This window comes from Euleptes europaea, chromosome 10, assembly GCF_029931775.1.
Source record: "Euleptes europaea isolate rEulEur1 chromosome 10, rEulEur1.hap1, whole genome shotgun sequence".
Taxonomy (NCBI): Eukaryota; Metazoa; Chordata; class Lepidosauria; order Squamata; family Sphaerodactylidae; genus Euleptes; species Euleptes europaea.
This window is the reverse complement of record NC_079321.1, coordinates 11,097,999-11,116,528: the sequence shown is the minus strand read 5'-3', so window position 1 is coordinate 11,116,528 and position 18,530 is coordinate 11,097,999.

Below are 18,530 nucleotides of genomic sequence, written 5' to 3'. Positions count from 1 at the left end.
CTATGTAGAAATGAGTTCCAATAATAAAGTAAGCATATTAGTTTTTAATAGTAAAAGAGGCTCCATGTAATGTTGTTCTTAGGACACAATACCTTTTGAGTACTCTGTTAAATTAAAATCCAACAGGTTATGTGACCAGATTAAGCTGCATTACCTAAAGATTTACATACCCGTATATACTCGAGTATAAGCCGACCCGAATATAAGCCGAGGCACCTAATTTTACCACAAAAAACTGGGAAAACCTATTGACTCGAGTATAAGCCTAGGGTGGGAAATGCAGCAGCTACTGGTAAATTTCAAAATAAAAATTCTTTCTTGTGCTCTTGACACAAGCTTAAGTTTGAAACCAGCTTCGTATGACCTGCGTTTTTGTTTTGGTCCAGGATTAGAAGTATTGGGATCCATTTGTAACAGGATTAAAAAAAAGACTTTGAAAAAGAAGTGCTAACGCGACACATGCAATAACACAGTGCGTACACAACGCAGCGTGTATATTATGAGCCCTAACACAGGCTGCTCTGTACAAGCATAGTCAACCCTGGGTCCAGATAGGGGTTAATAGGAAAATAAAAAATAAAATATAGCAGACTAAGTACTGTAAATAAATATAGCAGACTAAGTACTGGGTGTATGGTGTGGCCTTGGCAGCTGGCAACCCTAGCCCCTCATGCCGTACTTGGGGCCGGTCGAGGAGAGCTTCCTCGGCCTCAGAGCAATCCGACGGGGAGTCTGAACTGTCCTCCCCGTCGGTAGCAGCCAGCTTGCCCTCTTGTCACCGCACAGGGTTTGGGCTGCTGCTGTCAGTGCTGCTGCTCTCCTCCCCGGCCTCCGCTCTTTCCCGCCTTTATTTCCCCATCCGCCCCTGTGGCCCCTCCTCCCAAGCCCTTAAAGGTCCTCCCTGGCTCGCTCCACCCTCTCCCTCCTTCCCCGTCTGTGGCGGCCACAGGGCGCCCCCCCGCCCCGCCCATGCTTGCCCGCCCGTCAGCTGGGCGGCGCTGGGGCCTCTAGCAGCGACGGAACCCCGACCCAGAGCCATTATCACAGCGGCACAGGGCTCCCTGGCTTGATGGTCCCACCCTGCCCCCCGCCCGTCGGCCCTGGCTGGCGGCGTCTCACCCCCACATGCTCCGGGCGGCGGCGTCTCTGGTGTTGGGCGGCTCCTGGTGACCCCGCCCTTCCTGTGGCGCAGAGTCTCCGCAGTCCTGCTGGGTCCCCGGGGGGGCGCCTCTCCTCCCGGGGTGTCCGCATTTCCAAGGGCGTTGCAGGGAGGCGCCCTGCCTCGCCGGGCGGCGGCATTGTCCTCCTGCCAGCCCTGCCCCCAGCTGCCGCATCTGGGCCTCCCGTGGAGCTGCTGCCCGGTAAGTGCAGCCAGAACGGGGTGTGTGCCGGCCGCCGACCCAGGACAGTGGGACCCTCACTCGAGTATAAGCCGAGGGGGGCTTTTTCAGCATAAAAAATGTGCTGAAAAACTTGGCTTATACTCGAGTATATATGGTATGTCTTCAGTGATATCCCAGAGAGAAAGGTCTGCTGTTGTGCAATTTACCAAACAGAGAAACTGAGCGAGCTGTGTGTGCTTAATCTACTGGAGCAAGCTGAACAGATAGATGAGCCACGGAAAATTCTCTGCCTGGCAGTGGAAGATTGAGGCTGGAAATCTTAACATCAAACAACTTCTCATTATGGTAAACCAGACTCAAATTGAACATTATGTTCAAGATATACTGGGCACCACAGCAACTCTTTAGCAAAGCAATGAGTAAAGTGTCTAATTGTTGGTGATGTAACTCAATGGATACGTCCTTTAAACAGATGTTTTGGGAGTGTCCAGTCATTAGGTATTTCTGGGAAGAAGTTATTACTTATTTCAATTTTGTATTAGGTTCATTGATTTTTGAAAATGCATATGTATTTTTAAACTACCTGCTGTTCTCTGGGAAGCTAACAGATGGTCACCAAAAATGGACATACACACACACGTGTGTGTGTGTGTATGTGTGTGTGTAAATTGCTGTCAAGCTGCAGCCGACTTATGACGACCCCTTTTTGGGGTTTTCATGGCAAGAGACTAACAGAGGTGGTTTGCCAGTGCCTTCCTCTGCACAGCAACCCTGGTATTCCTTGGTGGTCTCCCATCGAAATACTAACCAGGGCTGACCCTGCTTAGCTTCTGAGATCTGATGAGATCAGGCTAGCCTGGGCCATCCATGCCATTACTACAGCTAAAAGAGTGTATATTACAACACTGGAAAGATAAAAGCCCACCTTTGGTAAATCAATGGATTGAAGACCTTAGAATTCTATCGGTTTTTGAACACATGGCATATAGTCCGCAATTGCGCAAGGACTTGTTTTTAAATATTTTGAAACCATTTATTGAAATGTATGTCTAGATCCGCCACCACTGTTATCATATTTTTGTCTTTATGTATATTCTTATTAAGTTTTTTCTGTTCTTTTTTTTTTAAAGGAAATAAAAAGAGGAGAAATCTTGCTTATTATCATATGAATTAGCAGTTTGAAAAAAATGGTGGTGTCAGCCCTTGGCCCACAGAACCAGAAATCACCACAAAGTCATATAGAGTCCAAACAGATGGCTTTTACTGATCAAATAGGCATACAGTGCAAACGAATAAAATGACAGCTATGAGAGGCTCACTAGCTGGGAGATATTATAAGGCAGGAAAGGCGGGAGATTACACGCATGAATACAGTTTCCCAGGAGCTGAGTTCCCAGGCCTAGGTATGCGACCTTGGGGGGCAGACAATACAGCACAGAGACAGAGGCAATAATGAAACCGAGATAGCGGCCTGACAGGTGGTGGGGAGAGAGCGGAACACATTTCTGGATCCCATCAAGATAATCAGATAATTCTTTACATGACTCCACTTAGGGCCAAATGCAAATATATATACCAGGAATAATCTACTGCCTACATATACCTTCAGAGCCATTGGAGTTAGATTCTTTCCTTGGAAATCATGCAAAGCTGTGTTTTCCATGTGCAGCTCCAAATTTATACAATTGGTGACAATTGGACGCTGAACAGCTTGGCTCATGTCAGTAACTAGTCAAGGGAAGTAGTCCAAGAATCCGTTATTTTATGTATTTTTGGAATTTTGGTGAAATACTGGTTTTTATTCTCAGAGAATAGGATTCTTCTCATATGAATGGGAGAACTCACAGTACCCTGTCTTAAAAAGAAAAGAAAAAGAAAAAACACATTTCTGAAATCCTATATATTGTTCCAATAAAAGCTAAAATGTGCTCTAATCATTGTTGAAGAGAATTACGGAACTTCTTTGGGAGGTGTTAAAGAGGGAAGGTGACACAAGTAGACTGCTCAAAATGCTGGTTACTGAGCTCAGAGGGTTTTTGTGCACATCTAAAGTTGGGACAGAGAAAATCAAGAGGAGGAAGAAGCCTGTAGGAAAAAAGTCCCTTTAAAAGAGACTTTTTTTGTCATCAAGTCACAGCTGACTTATGACCACCCCATAGGGTTTTCAAGGCAAGAGACATTCATGGTGGTCTCCCTTCCAATTACTAACCAGTGCTGACCCTGCTTAGTTTCTGACATCTAACGAGATCAGGCTAGGCTGGGGCTATCCAGGGTCATGTCTGCACTTCGCATTTGCAGCTCCGATTTCTGTGGGCTTTCCTTACATGTTCGCACTTCATCTCAACCGAAGGATTCCGGAGATGTCTCCAGAGCACAATTTCTCCATGTTAAGAGCATCCGCTTATACGCCGAATTAATAGAAATGAAACGTTTTCCTTGCCCGAAGCCTTAAAGTGCGAACAGAAAATCTGTCTTCACTTCACATCCTGCTGCCAGTCCACCCCCATTCCTCCCCCGCCTCCCTCACTGCCCACACTCGTTCCCCCCTTTTTCCGCTTTGCAGAAAAGCGTGACCGTTTGCGCGAGCAGCCGCAAGTTTGCTACCGCCTCATCAATTGCAAAGGGTATTCGTGCTTGCTTGCACGAAACGCCATGAGGTTGTGTCATATTTCCTCTGCTCAAAATAAATGGAACGTCTGCGGCTTGCGCTTATTCCCACGTCGTGTCGTTTGATCGGGAGGGTTTGTTGGAGGCGATGTGCAACATTATTTTTGACCACTTGGGCAAAGGCAGATGTGAGGGGTGGGATGGCAGCAAGTTTCGCTTTGACAAAGTAAAACTCCTTCCCTGCTTTACAATCACAGGTTTTGTTTTTGACGCCATTTTTAAAACTGGCTTTCCCGCAACCGTTATGAAGTGCCCAGTGAATTTTCCTTAATTTCCCCTGGTGCTGACGCTGGACCAATCGCCGTCCTTGTTTCGAGCACTGAGTGGGCATGCGCAGCAGGCTACCACCTCAGCCAATCACAATGCTCCTTTAAGCTGGCGCATGAATGCTGCCACGCATGCGTGGGAATTTGATGGTGGTCATTACTGTGATGACGGAAGCGCTGCCCCCGTTTCTCTTCCAAAATATACACTCTAAATCAAGGAGTGCGTGGGAAAAACGTATGAATTTTATCTAATACAGCGGAGGAAGGCGTTGCGGTGGGAACAGAAATTTTAAGTCGTGTTAGATGCTTGTGTACTGGACACGTTTAAATTGTGAGGTAAGTTGCTAGTGAGTTCACGGGCCTGGTCAGGGCAACAGTAGCTTAACAGGAGGTTATTTACCAGGACATGTTATTTAATGACATGCCTTAGAAAGCTTCAGATGCCCACATTCATGCATTAAGCCTCTATTTAAAAGAATGGACATTTTTCTCCAACTCTAGGGGAGAGGTCAGTTTCAGCCACCATGGCAGGTGAGGACAAACTATTGCACTCTGCCTCAGTGAGCAGTGCTGTTTATAATAAAGATCATTTAACGTTGTTCAGCTGCCAAGGTCAACTCGCAGGCTCACAAATGTCATATGTATGGTGCATAATTTACACCGCCAGTCACTTTTGGCCCCACTCACTGTACTGTGATATTTTTTGGCACCTGGAAATAGGGTTACCAGATCCCCCAGGTCACTGGTGGGGAATGGAGGGATAGAGTTGCCAGATCCACACTGGGAAACTTCTGGAGGTTTGGGGACGGAGACTGGAGAGTGCAGGGACCTCAGTGGGGTGCAATGCCGTAGAGTCCACCCTCCAAAGCATCCATATTCTTCAGGGGAACTGATCTGTGGAGATGAGCTTTAATTCCGGGAATCCTCAGGCCCCTACCTGGAAACGAGGCCAGCTGTGCCCAACAAACCGATCACATCTATGGATTTCCTAATTGCAACTGGAAACTGAGGGCTGAGTGTTACGTGATTACTACTGTTTCTATGCTTGTTCACACTCTCGGGATCCAAATTCTGCCCCAAGGTGTCTCATACTGGGGGTCACCAAATGAGTAGGCATTCATACTGGCACCTTTTCCTATATATAGGGACATACCAGGAGCTGCCAGTATCCATATAGCAGGCAATATGCCCCTAAGCTCCAGGCTTATGATTCACAATAAGTAGGCCACTTTCTGTTTCACCCCCACATCGTTATGTGCTGCACAAAGGAAAGAGTAGCCTGGCCTGCACCCACACATCGTTGAACACTGTGCTAGAGGCGAGCATGCATTCACAACTTGGTTTTCTTGCCCACACAGGAGAATCCAGTTGCAAATGAAAGCTATAGAGCAATGATAGCATCATAATCCAACAATATGCGGCTGCACCTCTACTCTGAACCTGTTTGCCAGGTAACATGGGCAGTTTGTGTACTGTGAGAGGACATCACAAACGTGGTATGCCAATGCGTTTGCCCTGTCGATGTACCTTGTCTTTCCCTGTGACTATGGCCATTCCACATGGCTGCGTCTCACAGAGGTGAACACTGATTCAGCCATCACAAGCAAGGCTTGTTGCCCTTCGATGACTCCACCTTGCAGTGCAGAAGACCTTTGGAAACTCAAGGCGAGTCCCACTCCATTATCCCAATGCAAATACTAGCAGATGATACTCATGATTCGGTAACTGAGTACCTCCCACATTTACATACACAGCGCGGCTCAATGTTGGGACTAAGAAAATAACATCTTCACTTCCTTTAAATTCTAAAAAAATTTCCAAATGGAAAATTTTGAGCAGGGGTCAGCAATGAGCCAACAGCTGCTATTTCTCCATTTACCTCCTTGACCAGTATATGGACAATGTTGAACTATTGGTGTTGGGGGGGGGGGCAGAGAGCTGCATTCTGTAGATCTGTACTGCAAATGGCAGCATCGTTCCCTGGCAAAAGAGCTTCAAAGAGCTACTTGTATCAGGGGAAGGTGTTTTGCACCCAGGGGAGGATACCACCATTTAGGGCTGTCAATTTGGTTCGGCCCGAACTGAAAATCAGCCGAATTTCCCTTGATTCGGCGGTTTTTAGTTCGGGAGGAACCGAACTCAAAACTGGCGGGCAACCGGGGGGGCCGAATTCAGCGAGCTCGGGAGTTCGCGAATAAATTTGGCCAATTCGGGGCCGTCAGTAAGCAGCATAACCTTCAGTAAGCAGCATTCTCCTCCCCCGGCCAATCGGTGGCCAAGCTGGGTCTTCTTCTAGCCAATCAGTCCGGATTGAGTACTGGAGGAATCAGCTGATGTGCGGCCGGCCTGGGAAAGAGAGAGAGAGAGGGAAATCCTCATGTGTGTGTGAGGGGGTGCTTGTGCACATTCGCTCCTTTCCGTGGCTGCAGGGGGCGCATTTTTTGGGGTACAGACCCCAAACTTTCAGGGGATATTCAGACAGGTTTTCTTAAGAGACCACCCAAGTTTTGTAAACATTGGGTCAGGGGGTCCCGAGATATGGGCTCCCCCCTTTTCCTTTCCATGGCTGCAGAGGGTGCATTTTTGGGTGTGCTGACCCCAAACTTTCAGCGGAGCATCAGACAAGGCTTCTTAAGATACCCCCAAGTTTTGTAAACATTGGGTCAGGGGGTCCCGAGATATGGGCTCCACCCCTTTTTCCTCTCCCCCCTTTTCCATTTTCGTGGCTGCAGGGGGCGCTTTTTGGGGGGTGCAGCCCCCAAACTTTTATCATAGCTTCAGAGAATCCCTCTTAAGAGACCACCCAAGTTTTGTAAAGATGGGTTCAGTGGGGGCTGAAATATCGGCTCCCCCCCTTTTCTCTTTCCGTGGCTGCAGGGGGCGCATTTTTGGGTGTGCCGACCTCAGACTCAGCGGAGCTTCAGTCAAGGCTTTTTAAGAGACCACCCAAGTTTTGTAAACATTGGGTCAGGGCCCCCCGAGATATGAGCTTTCCCCTTTTCCCTATTGGGATGAATGGATCACCCTCGAGAGATGCAAACATATGGATCTTATATTGGATACAAATGGAATCATATTGGATTACCCAGCCTCCCAGCCCCTCCTGCTGGAACAGAAGACAGCCACAGTAAGACCCCTTTGGGGGCTTTAATCTATATTTTTTCTTTTCTGTGTGTGTGTGGGGGGGAAAGCAGAGTCTGTGTGTGTGTGTGGGGAGGGAGCAGTTTCTGTGGGTGGGTGGGGGAGCCAAAGGGGGCTTTTGCCGGTTCTGCCTGGGGTGTGTGTTCCCCCTCCAGTCTCTCTCTCCCTGGTTTGAGGGGGGGCTTCATTTTTATTCTTCAGGTTTTTCCTCATTCATAAGATCAGTTAGGTTATTTTGATGATTGCTCAAAACTGGTTTTCAAATGGTGACTTAAAGAATGCATCTGCCTGGTCCCAAGTCCAATGCAAAAGGAGAAATTCCACCCCCTCCTGCTCATTATGCATAGCTAGCTGCCTCTGTCCCTTTCCATGGTATGCAAACTCCCAGGTGTCAGGTGTTGCTTTGCACTGTTGCAAAGGTGTTGCATTGCGTGCTTGTGTTGCTTTGCAGTTGTATTGTTTTGCAAAATTCTTCACACCTGCCCCGCCCTTTGCATGTTTGCAAAGGTGTTGCTTTTCAGTTGTGTTGCTTTGCAAAGTTCTTAGCACCTGCCCCGCCCTTGCTCTCATCAGCTGTTTGTCGGGGCTGGGAGCTTTGTGCATGGGCGGCAAGCTCTGCTGAGAGATACACATTAAGGGTGGGGGGGACCCCTTTCAGGGCCCATATCTCAGCCCCCCCTGACCCAATCTTTACAAAACTTGGGGAGTCTTTCAATATACGTCCTTTGAAGCTCTGCTGAAAGTTTGGGACCTCTAAGCCCAAAAATGCCCCCCCAGAGCCGCGGAAAGGCGCGGTTGTGTTTTTAATAGCTTTATTCGGCCGAATTTTTTTTTCCGAACTTTGCATTCCCGCCGAATTGAACGGATCCGAAGTGGGGGAGTTCGGACTTCGGCACGTACCGAACCCACAAGGGCCAAATTCGGCCGAATCCGAACTGTACCGAATTATTATTTTTTTTGACAGCCCTACCACCATTAGCAGAAGGGTCTGTGGGGATCCAATCCATCTGTACACTACAACACTACAAAGATTTTTTTCTCCTGTGACAAAGTGATCTCTTATGCTGGGGTTGTTGCTAAAATGGATGAGAAATCCGTCCCTTTCTGTCATGTGTTATCCGGCCAGAACTTTTTTTGTATACACAAAAGTGGACATGAAACATTCTTAGAAAAGCAGTGGAATCTGAGAAGCTTATTATAATAAGTTTTCACCTTTTTTAATTAATCTTTTATCATGAAAGAGCCGCCTATCTCAAAAATCCGAGCATGGGTTCAAGAATCCGCCAGGATGTCACCTGTGATGTCATTTCCAGGTCAAAGGTTTCAGGTCAAAGGTCTCAACTATTTTAAGTTTGGGAAGAATGTGGATGGATGTAATTCATCCTGGTGGTCAATTGCAGTGACTGGATGAAAAATAAATCCCTGGGCCCTTGTGATGACATCACCAACCAAGATGGGGTTGGGGTGGGGGGAGAACATGAACCAAAATGAAGGCAGCTTCACAACCTTTCCTGCTGTAAGAGGATCTACTATTAGGGGAAAGGTGAGGCTGAAAGATCTGTGACTGCAGCAAGTGACTACAGCATGGAGCAAGAATCGAAGACTTTTAGGAAAGAGAAACTTGATGCATGGTAGAACAAAAATTGTTGGGGGGGGGGATACAGTTGCCAGGTGCCTCTTCACCACCAGTTGGAGGTTTAAGGGGGGAAGCCTGAGGAGGGCGGAGTTTGGGGAGGGGAGGAGTTCAATGCCATAGAGTCCAATTGCTAAAGCAGCCATTTTCTCCAGGTGAACTGATCTCCATCAGCTGGAGATCAGTTGTAACAGTAGGAGATCTCCAGCTACTACCTGAAGGTTGGCAACCCTATGGGGGGGAGTGGGAAGGCCAGACTCTTCTGCATCCCACCAATTGCCTGCACTTCATTAGCTCAGGGTTTTGGCCTGTATGCACTGCAGATCCCTGTTGGGCAATGAAAATAAGTTGGCCCTTTCATTATCCCAGCTTTGGTGTTGGCTCTCCTTATCCCGTATCCGCAGACAAATGCACAGCTGTAGTGGACGGAGAATGACTAGGCCATGTGTCCAATACGAGCAGAGGTTTTAACCTGGGTCAACCAGTCGTCCCAAAGCTTAAGGCAGCTGATCTTCTAGGACACATGATTTATTTTGAACTGGGTTGGGAAACCTGAGGAAAATAGTGTCATAAATGGGCTTCTTCGTCTCACCCCTGCCCTGCAAAGGCGACTGATGCACTGGCAAAAGCTTCCTTTCTGGATGAGGAATGGTCGTGCAAAGCAATTAGTCAGACAACCCTTTGATTGAGTTCACTTACTAATAGAAGTGGGAATGACGTTAAACAAATACTGCAATCCTAATCAGTTTTACCCTTCTAAGCCCATTGACGTCAATAGACTTAGAATGAATCATAGAATCACAGAATCGTAGAGTTGGAAGGGACCACCAGGGTCATGTAGTCCAACACCCTGCACAATGCAGGAAATTCACAACTACCTTCCCCACACACACCCAGTGACCCCCACTACATGCCCAGAAGATGGATAAGATGCCCTCCCTCTCCTCATCTGCTTAAGGTTATAGAATCAGCATTGCAGACAGATGGCCATCTAGCCTCTTCTTAAAAACCTCCAGGGAAGGAGAGCTTACCACCTCCTGAGGAAGCCTGTTCCACTGAGGAACCGCTCTGTTAGAAAATTCTTCCTAATGTCTAGACGGAAACTCTTTTGATTTAATTTCAACCCCGTTGGTTCTGGTCCTACTTTCTGGGGCAACAGAAAACAACTCGGCACCCTCCTCTGTATGACAGCCCTTCAAGTACCGTATTTTCCGGCGTATAAGACGACTGGGCGTATAAGACGACCCCCAACTTTTCCAGTTAAAATATAGAGTTTGGGATATACTCGCCGTATAAGACTACCCCTCTTCCAACGCACTCCAAATAAAAATTAAAAATAACCTCCTGCTCCGCTTCCCCCTCCCCGGAAGGACGAGGGGTGGGAGGGGACGGGAAGGGCTCTCCCCGCGCGGCAGCTTGGACCGGGATGGGGGGGGAGAGGCACAAAGACAGGCGCGGCAGCCGTCACGGGGACGGAGGAGGGGGGTTCCTGCGGCGCCCATGCGGGGAGGGGGGATTCTCCTTCCTTTTCCTCCCCAGCTTCTGGAGCAGGGGTCCTCAAAGGGCTTTTTTCCAGCCCGGGAACCGAAAAAGCCAGTCCCCCCTTGCCCCCCTCCCCAGAGCTTTTCTGGGCTTCCTGGCAGCGTGCGCCCAGCTGGAAGCCTCCCTCCCGCCCCAGTCGCCCCCTTCCCTAATCCCTCTCCAGCGCCAAACCCCCTTTTCTGGGCGAGCGAGGCATCTTGCCGCCTCGCATGCCCTCCAGTCGCCTCCTTCGCCCTCTCCCTCCCACCCTCCCCGGCCCAACCCCCCCTTTCCTGGGCACACGAGACGTCTTGCCGCCTCGCGCACCGCCCAGTCGCCCCCTTTGCCCTCTCCCTCCCAGGCCCGAAATCCCCTTTCCTGGGCCCGGTCGCCCCCTTCTCTTCCGCAGCACTCCCCACCAGGAGACTTCTCCCATTGCCTAGCTTTGTGGCCTGGCTGGGCCTGGCCTCCTCGAGCTCCATGCAGAGGCGCCTGGTCCTTCGGGGCCCTCCACGATGCAGCCCAACATGGCCCTGGCGTTCCTGTTTTGGCTGCAGTCGGGCAGCGTTCTCACGGCTCGGGGCTCTCTGTCCTCCCGGGGGTATCCTTGTGGCCTGGAAGTAATTGTAAGGGCCCCTTGGGGGGGGGGTGCTGGGCATATCTCCAGGGAGAAGAAAAAGACTTGTAGCCATTGATGAATGGGAGGTTTTGCCTTGGATTTGCCGCTCTCCAGATGCACATTTTCCCCATCCGAATTCTCAGAACTCTAAAGTAAGCTCCCCCCACCCCCGGCAGAGTTTGGAGAATTCGGATGGGGAAAATGTACATCTGGAGAGCAGCAAATCCAAGGCAAAACCTCCCATGCATAAATGGCCTTGGTTTTTACATGCCGAATTTCTCTACCACTAAAGGGAGACTCAAATTGCCTTACAATCCCCTTCCCATACCCTCCCACAACAGACGCCCTGTGAGGCAGGTGGGGCTGAGAGAGCTCTAACAGAGCTGTAACTTGCCCAAGGTCAGCCAGCTGGCTTCGTGTGTAGGGGTGGGGAAACCAACCTCCGCTTCTCACGTGGAGGAGTGGGGAATCAAACCCGGTTCTCTAGATCAGAGTTCCTGCTCCAAACCGCCACTCTTAACCACTACATTTGTAAGGCACAGGCACTTGCCGCAGACTCCAGCCTCTTTATTCCCCATTAACTCGCCTCTGTGCGTGCGTGCGGAGAGGGCAAGGGAGGCTGGGGCAGGGGTGAGGCTGCCGCAGAGCGAAGGGGGAAGGTCCGGGCTCGGGAGGAGGATGCTTTTCAGGAGAGCCCCCTCGCGCCGCTTCCTCCTCCTCCTCTCCTGCACACGCGGGGAATTTGTTCATATTTTTTTCAAACTATAGTCCGGCCCCCAACAGTGTTTGAGGGACAGTGAACTGGCCCCCTGTTAACAAAGTTTGCGGACCCCTGCTCTGGAGCCTTCAGGAGAAGCGCTTCATGGCTTAACGGCCCCTTCCCCACCCCACTCTTGGGATCTTGCACGTGGCAAATGGAGGAGAGGTAGAGAAAGCAGAACGCCCCTCTTCGCCATTCAAAGAGGCTTAGTGGCGGGGGACGGTCTGCTGATCGCCAGGCTGGAGCATGGCGCGGCTGCAGTTGCGACGCCGGAGCGGGTGGGAAGGAGCCAGGAGGCGGAGAAGGACGCGGGGAGAGCGGCCGCCCCAGCCCCAGCCAGCCAGCCGCCTGCCTTGCGCTGCCACCGGAGCGCTGCCGAGCGCTTCCCTCCGTGCGCCCCGGTGCGCCTGGCTCCGACTCCCAGCCAGGCAGCGAGCGCCCTCGCTGGGCTCGCCTCCCCTCCCTCCTCCGGCGGACATGGACATTCTCCAGTCCGGCTGGGAATTCAGCACCCGCCCTTATATACCCGGCGTATAAGACGACCCCCGACTTTTGAGGAGATTTTCCTGGGTTAAAAAGTCGTCTTATACTCCAGAAAATACGGTACTTGAAGATGGTTATCATATCCCCTCTCAGTCTTCTCCTCTTCAGGCTAAACATACCCAGCTCCTTCAACCTTTCTTCGTGGGACTTGGTCTCCAGACCCCTCACCATCTTTGTTGCCCTCCTCTGGACATGTTCCAGCTTGTCTACATCTTTCTTAAATTGCGGTGCCCAAAACTGAACACAGTACTCTGAACACAGAATGGTGTAACTCTGCTTCGGCCTGGACTGTAAATTCTCTTCACAACCTCAACACTTTTGATTGGCACAAATCTAAATATAGATATATGACTCCAAACATCAGTAACAGAATATTGACCACATTTAAATGCACATTGCAACGCAATAGTTCGTAATGAAACACATCCTCCTTTGGGCGGACAATATACAAAGCAGTTTTTTTTTCCATACCACCATGTTGTGGGAAAGCAGCATAGTGAATCTGCAACCCAGTTTCCTCCCGCTTGGACATTAAGGGTGTTTGGAAATGTTGCCGGCACACTTTCACTCAGTGCGTTTTCTTCCCACGATCCATCAAAACAACCTGAAGAAAGGGAGACAGTTCTGAAAGCAGCACAACAGGTGACTTGTTTGACATGCACATGATTTTCTTCCTAGTCATAACAATATTAACTTTGGGAAGAATATGGATGGATGGATTCATTCTGGCTATCAATTGCAGGGACTGGATGAAAAAGAAATGTCTGAGCCTCACTGACAGGATCCAGACCTTACAAGGAAGCATTAGGATATGTTTTGAGTGCATGGGAATGCTATGGTCCATCCTGGCAACATTCTGCCCTTGGATCATTCAGATAGACTACATCTTAAAAGGGTTCGTGTTCTGCATCTGCTACTTCGTCTCTTGCAACCTCTGGCTGAGAGCTTCCTTGTGCAGCTACTACTGTGTGAAGATTGCAGACTTCAGACACCCCTTCTTCATCCGCTTGAAACTAAGACTCTCAGGACTGGTATCGACCTGGCTCCTAGGCTCTATGGTTATGTCTTTGGCAAGTAGCCTACCCTATGCATGCAGTGACTTCGAAATACAGGGCAATAGGAATCTTTCTCATCTCTTCGGAAATAAAAATGTAACTGTTGTCTACCAAAAAAGAATGGCGTCACATGTGATAGCTTTGCTGGGACTCGGATTTTTGGCAGCTTTTACTATCTGTGCTACTTCTGCCGTCCTGTTACTTTTTTCTCTTTGGAGGCACCGCCAGAGGATGCTGGGGAGTTGGGATGGCAACAGGAGCCCTGGAACCGACGCCCACTTCTGTCTGGGGTGTGTGTGCCCCCTCGAGTCTCTATTTTGATGCTTGCTCAAAACTGGTTTTCAAATGGTGACTTAAAGAATGCATTTTCCTGATCCCGACTTGAGTCTGATGCAAAAGGGGAAATTCCACCCCCTCCTGCTCATTATGCATAGCTAGCTGTCTCTGTCCCTTTCCATGGTTTGCAAACTCCCAGGTGTCAGGTGTTGCTTTGCATGGTTGCAAACGTGTTGCTTTGCATGGTTGTGTTGCGTTGCAGTTGTGTTGCTTTGCAGTTGTGTTGCTTTGCAAACTTCTTTGCACCTGCCCTGCCCTTGCTCCCCGCAGCTCAGCTGTTTGTCGGGGCTGGGAGCTTTGTGCCTGGGCGGCAAGCTCTGCTCAGAGATGCACATTAAGGGTGGGGGGACCCCTTTCGAGGCCCATATCTCAGCCCCCCCTGACCCAATCTTTACAAAACGTGGGGGGGTCTGGCAAGAAGGGTCCTTTGAAGCTCCACTGAAAGTTTGGGACCTCTACCCCCAAAAATGCCCCCCCGGAGCCGCGGAAAGGCGCGGTTGTGTTTTTAATGGCTTTATTCAGCCGAATTTTTTCCCCGAACTTTGAATTTGCGCCGACTTGCACGGACCCGAAGCGAGGGAGTTCGGAATTCGGCATATCCCGAATCCAGACGGGCTGAATTCGGCCGAATCGGAACTGTACCGAATTTTTTTTTAACAGCCCTACGAGTGGCATCTCGGGCCGGGACTCCTGGCAGGGCTGGCAATGGCTCACCCATTCCTCTATCGCAGCATCGATGCCCGGCCACCAAACGTAGCTGTGTGCCAGCGCCTTCATGCGGACGATGCCCGGGTGGCTGGCTTGCTGTGCCTCCAGTATTTGTTAGCTCAGTTTGGCCGGTAGGACGACACGGCTTCCCCAGAGCAGGCACCCTTTGTGAAGTGATAGTTCATGCTGCCAGCGCGCAAATGGCGTGAAATCCTCCCCGGGCCGAGCCACAGCCCAACCCTTCCCCACCCAGTTGAGGACATGGGTGAGGGTGCGATCCTTCGCAGTATGGGCAGTGAAATCCGATGCTTGCAGGGGAGGCTCTGTCAGAGACTCGAGAAGCATCACATTGTAAGCCGGGGCTGGGTCAGGGTCGGACCCCTCGAGCGGCAGGCAGCTGAGGGCATCCGCGTGGCTGATGGACTTTCCTGGACGATGAAAAAGGTGAAAGTCATAAGCGTTCGGGAAGATAGACCAACGGAGTATCCGGGGTGACAGGATCTTCGGTGTTTGTTGGTCCGGAATGAAGAGGCCCAGCTTGTGATCGGTGATGATCTTGAAGGGGCGGCTGTAGACGTAGTCATGAAATTTTTTAACCCTGGCCAAAACGGCAAGGGCCTCCCAGTCTATCTGGGCGTAGTTGCGCTCGGCGGGAGATAGAGTCCGGGAATAAAAAGCAATCGGGGCCTCCCGCCCGTCTGCCATCCGGTGGTGCAAGACTGTGCCGATGCCGTAGGGGGAGGCATCGCACGTGAGGACCAGCAGCAGCCGCTCGTTGAAGTGAACGAGAAGACTGGAAGAAGACAGGAGGCCCTTGGTGGCCTCGAAAGCCCGTTGTTGTGGCTTGCCCCACGACCACAGAGTGGCCTTGTCGAGCAGGTGGTGGAGGGGCTCTGCGACCGACACCTTGTTGGGTAGGAAGGCGTGATAAAAGTTCAATAGTCCCCAAAACACCTAAAGCTCCTGCTTGCACTGGGGAGGTGGGGCGCCGTGGATGGCCGCAATTTTGGCTGGGGTCGGGTGAATGCCATCAGCGTTTATCAGGTAGCCCAGGAACTCCACCTGGGGAAGGCTGAGCTGGCACTTTTCGCGCTTTAGGGTGAGCCTGGCATCTCCGAACCTGCAGAGCACCCCCTTTGGAGGCGGCCACGATCAGGACGTCGTCAAAGTATGGGATGCCGGGAAGGCCCTTTAGGAGATCCCTCGATGGCCGACATGAGGGGGATGTCTTTTCTGGCGATGAGGCGGCGGCGCACCTTGTCATCACTGAGGCCGAAGACGAACCTGTCGAGCAAGGCGCCATTGAGGTCCGGGAACTCGCAGAACCGGGCCGTCTAGCGTAGGGCGGTGAGGTAGTCAGCAGAGGACTCGCCCGGCTCCTGAGCTCGGAGGTGGAACGGCAGGTGGCGAGCGGGGCGTGTTGGCTTGGGTGTGAAATGGTTGCCCAGCGTGGCCATTATCTTCGCGAACGGCGCCTCGATCACCTTGGCGGGGGCCAGCAGGGACTGGGCGAGCTGGAAGGTCTGTGGCCCACATATGCAGAGGAACAGCAATCGCTTCTTGCCGGGGTCTGTAACGTCGTTGGTGTCCAGGAAGCACGTTACTCGGACCGCGTGGCTCTCCCACTCGCTGGGGTTGGCGGAGTCGAATGCTTCCAGTGAGCCTTGGGTGGCCATAGCAGCGAGGTGTTGCGTCTCTGGTGTGTCGACAGATTTCAGCAAGGCGAGCCGGACTGCCTACTGGGCACTGTGAGGTCGCGGAAGATTGAGGGTGATTTCAGCGGGAGTGCTTTTGGTAGCAAGCCAGACTGCCTACCAGCCTTCGTTGCCACTGTTAAGTCCGCGTGGGGAGGACACACGAGGTCGAGACGGAGTTCCAACAACAACACTTTATTGTAGTGAAGAACAGAACTGGGCATACAGTGGAAATGGCCCCGCTTATATGCTACCCTGGCCGCCCACGGCCACTCCCCCCGATTCGTGATAGGGGGGTAACAACCCTGGGTTGCCAATAGCACGTGCCGGCTTAGGACCAATGGCGCTTGCCGGCAGGGGCCAATCGCGTGTGCAGGGTTTTGGATCCTTCGTCCAAAACTCAAACTCCTCCGTTTCCCTGCCTGTCTGCCAACTATGTACATACACAACAATAACAGTGGGAATTACGTTAAACTAACACTGCAATCCTGTTCAGTTTTACCCTTCTAACCTCATTGACTTTAGTAGACTCAGAATAGTGTAACTCTGCTTCTGACTGCTCTGTAAATTCATTTCACAACTTCAACAGTTTTGATTGGCTAGATTGTTATAGCTTTCCAAACATTATGTGCATAACCCATTATTCATTGGATCCCACGCAGGCAGAAGGAATCCAACCATTGGGTCGTTTTTAAAAATGCGTATTGAGTAAAGGAAGTGGAGCTTTTGGAAATTAACCTTCGGCTCCAATCTCAGAACCCTGCGGCACAAATCTAAATATAGATGTATGATTCCAAACCTCAGTAACATAATACGGACCACATTTACATGTGCATCACAACAAAATAGTTAGTGATGAAACACATCCTCCTTTGGGTGGAAAATACACAAAGTAGTTTTTTCCCCATATCACCATGTTGGAGGCAAGCAGAGTGAATCTGTAACCCAGTTTCCTCTCGCTCAGACATTAAGGGTGTTTGAAATTGCTGCAGGCTTGTTTTCTCCCAGTGTGTTTCCTTCCAAGGAATCCGTTTGAACAATCCAAAGAATGGGTTGCAGTAGTAACTTGTTTGACACGCAGGTGATTTTCTCCATAGTCACAAGTATTGTAACTTTGGGAACAATGTGGAGTGATGTATTCATCCTGGCTGTCAATTGCGGGGACTGGATGAAAAAGAAATGTCTGAGCCTCACTGACAAGATCATGATCTTACAAGGAAGCATCAGGATATGTTTTGGGTGCGAGTCGATGCTATGGTACGTCCTGGCAACATCCTGCCCTGGGATCACTCAGAGAGACTACGTCCTCAAAGGGTTCTCGTTCGGTATCTGGTACTTCGTCTCTTGCAACCTCTGGCTGAGAGCTTCTTTGTGCAGCTACTACTGTGTGAAGATCGCGGACTTCAGACACCCCTTCTTCATCCGCTTGAAACTACGACTCTCAGGACTCGTATCGACCTGGCTCCTAGGCTCTTTGGTTATGTCTTTGGCAAGTAGCGTAACCTATGCATGCAGTGACTTCGAAATACAAGATAATAGGAATCTTTCTCATCTCTTCAGTAATAAAAATGTAACTGTTGTCTACCAAAAAAGAATGGCGTCACATGTGACAGTTTTGCTGGGACTCGGATTTTTAACAGCTTTTGCCATCTGTGCTACTTCTGCCATCCTGTTACTTTTTTCTCTTTGGAGGCATCGTCAGAGGATGCTGGGGAGTTGGGATGGCCACAGGAGCCCCCAAACCGATGCCCACTTCCAGGCACTGATCATTATATTGTCCCTTCTCGTCAACAACATTATTACTTTCATATCTGTTATACTGATATTGTCGGGTGACTCTGGAAGAAATTACATTGTTAATCTTGTTGCCATAGGTTTTCTATGTTGTTGTTTTTCAGTGGAGTCTTTGATATCCCTTTGGGGCAATAAGAAATTAAGAAATGAGTTACGTAAGGCTTTGTATTTTGCTAAGTGCAGAGGACATGCTACCTAGATGATTACCATCTGTAGCTATGTTTCATCTCAAGTCCATGGAAGTCCTTCAAAATCATTGCTCCTGGATAAAGCTAGGTGTGCTTTTTTTCACAAGAATAAATGTAAAGTAGTTCTATTTATTTGTTTATTTACATTATTTATAGTCTCCCTTTCTCACTGGGACTCAAGGTGGATTATATCAGATAAATCTAATAAATGCAATCAACAGAGTGCGACATCCAAAGGGCAATGCAATAGGATTTTATTTGT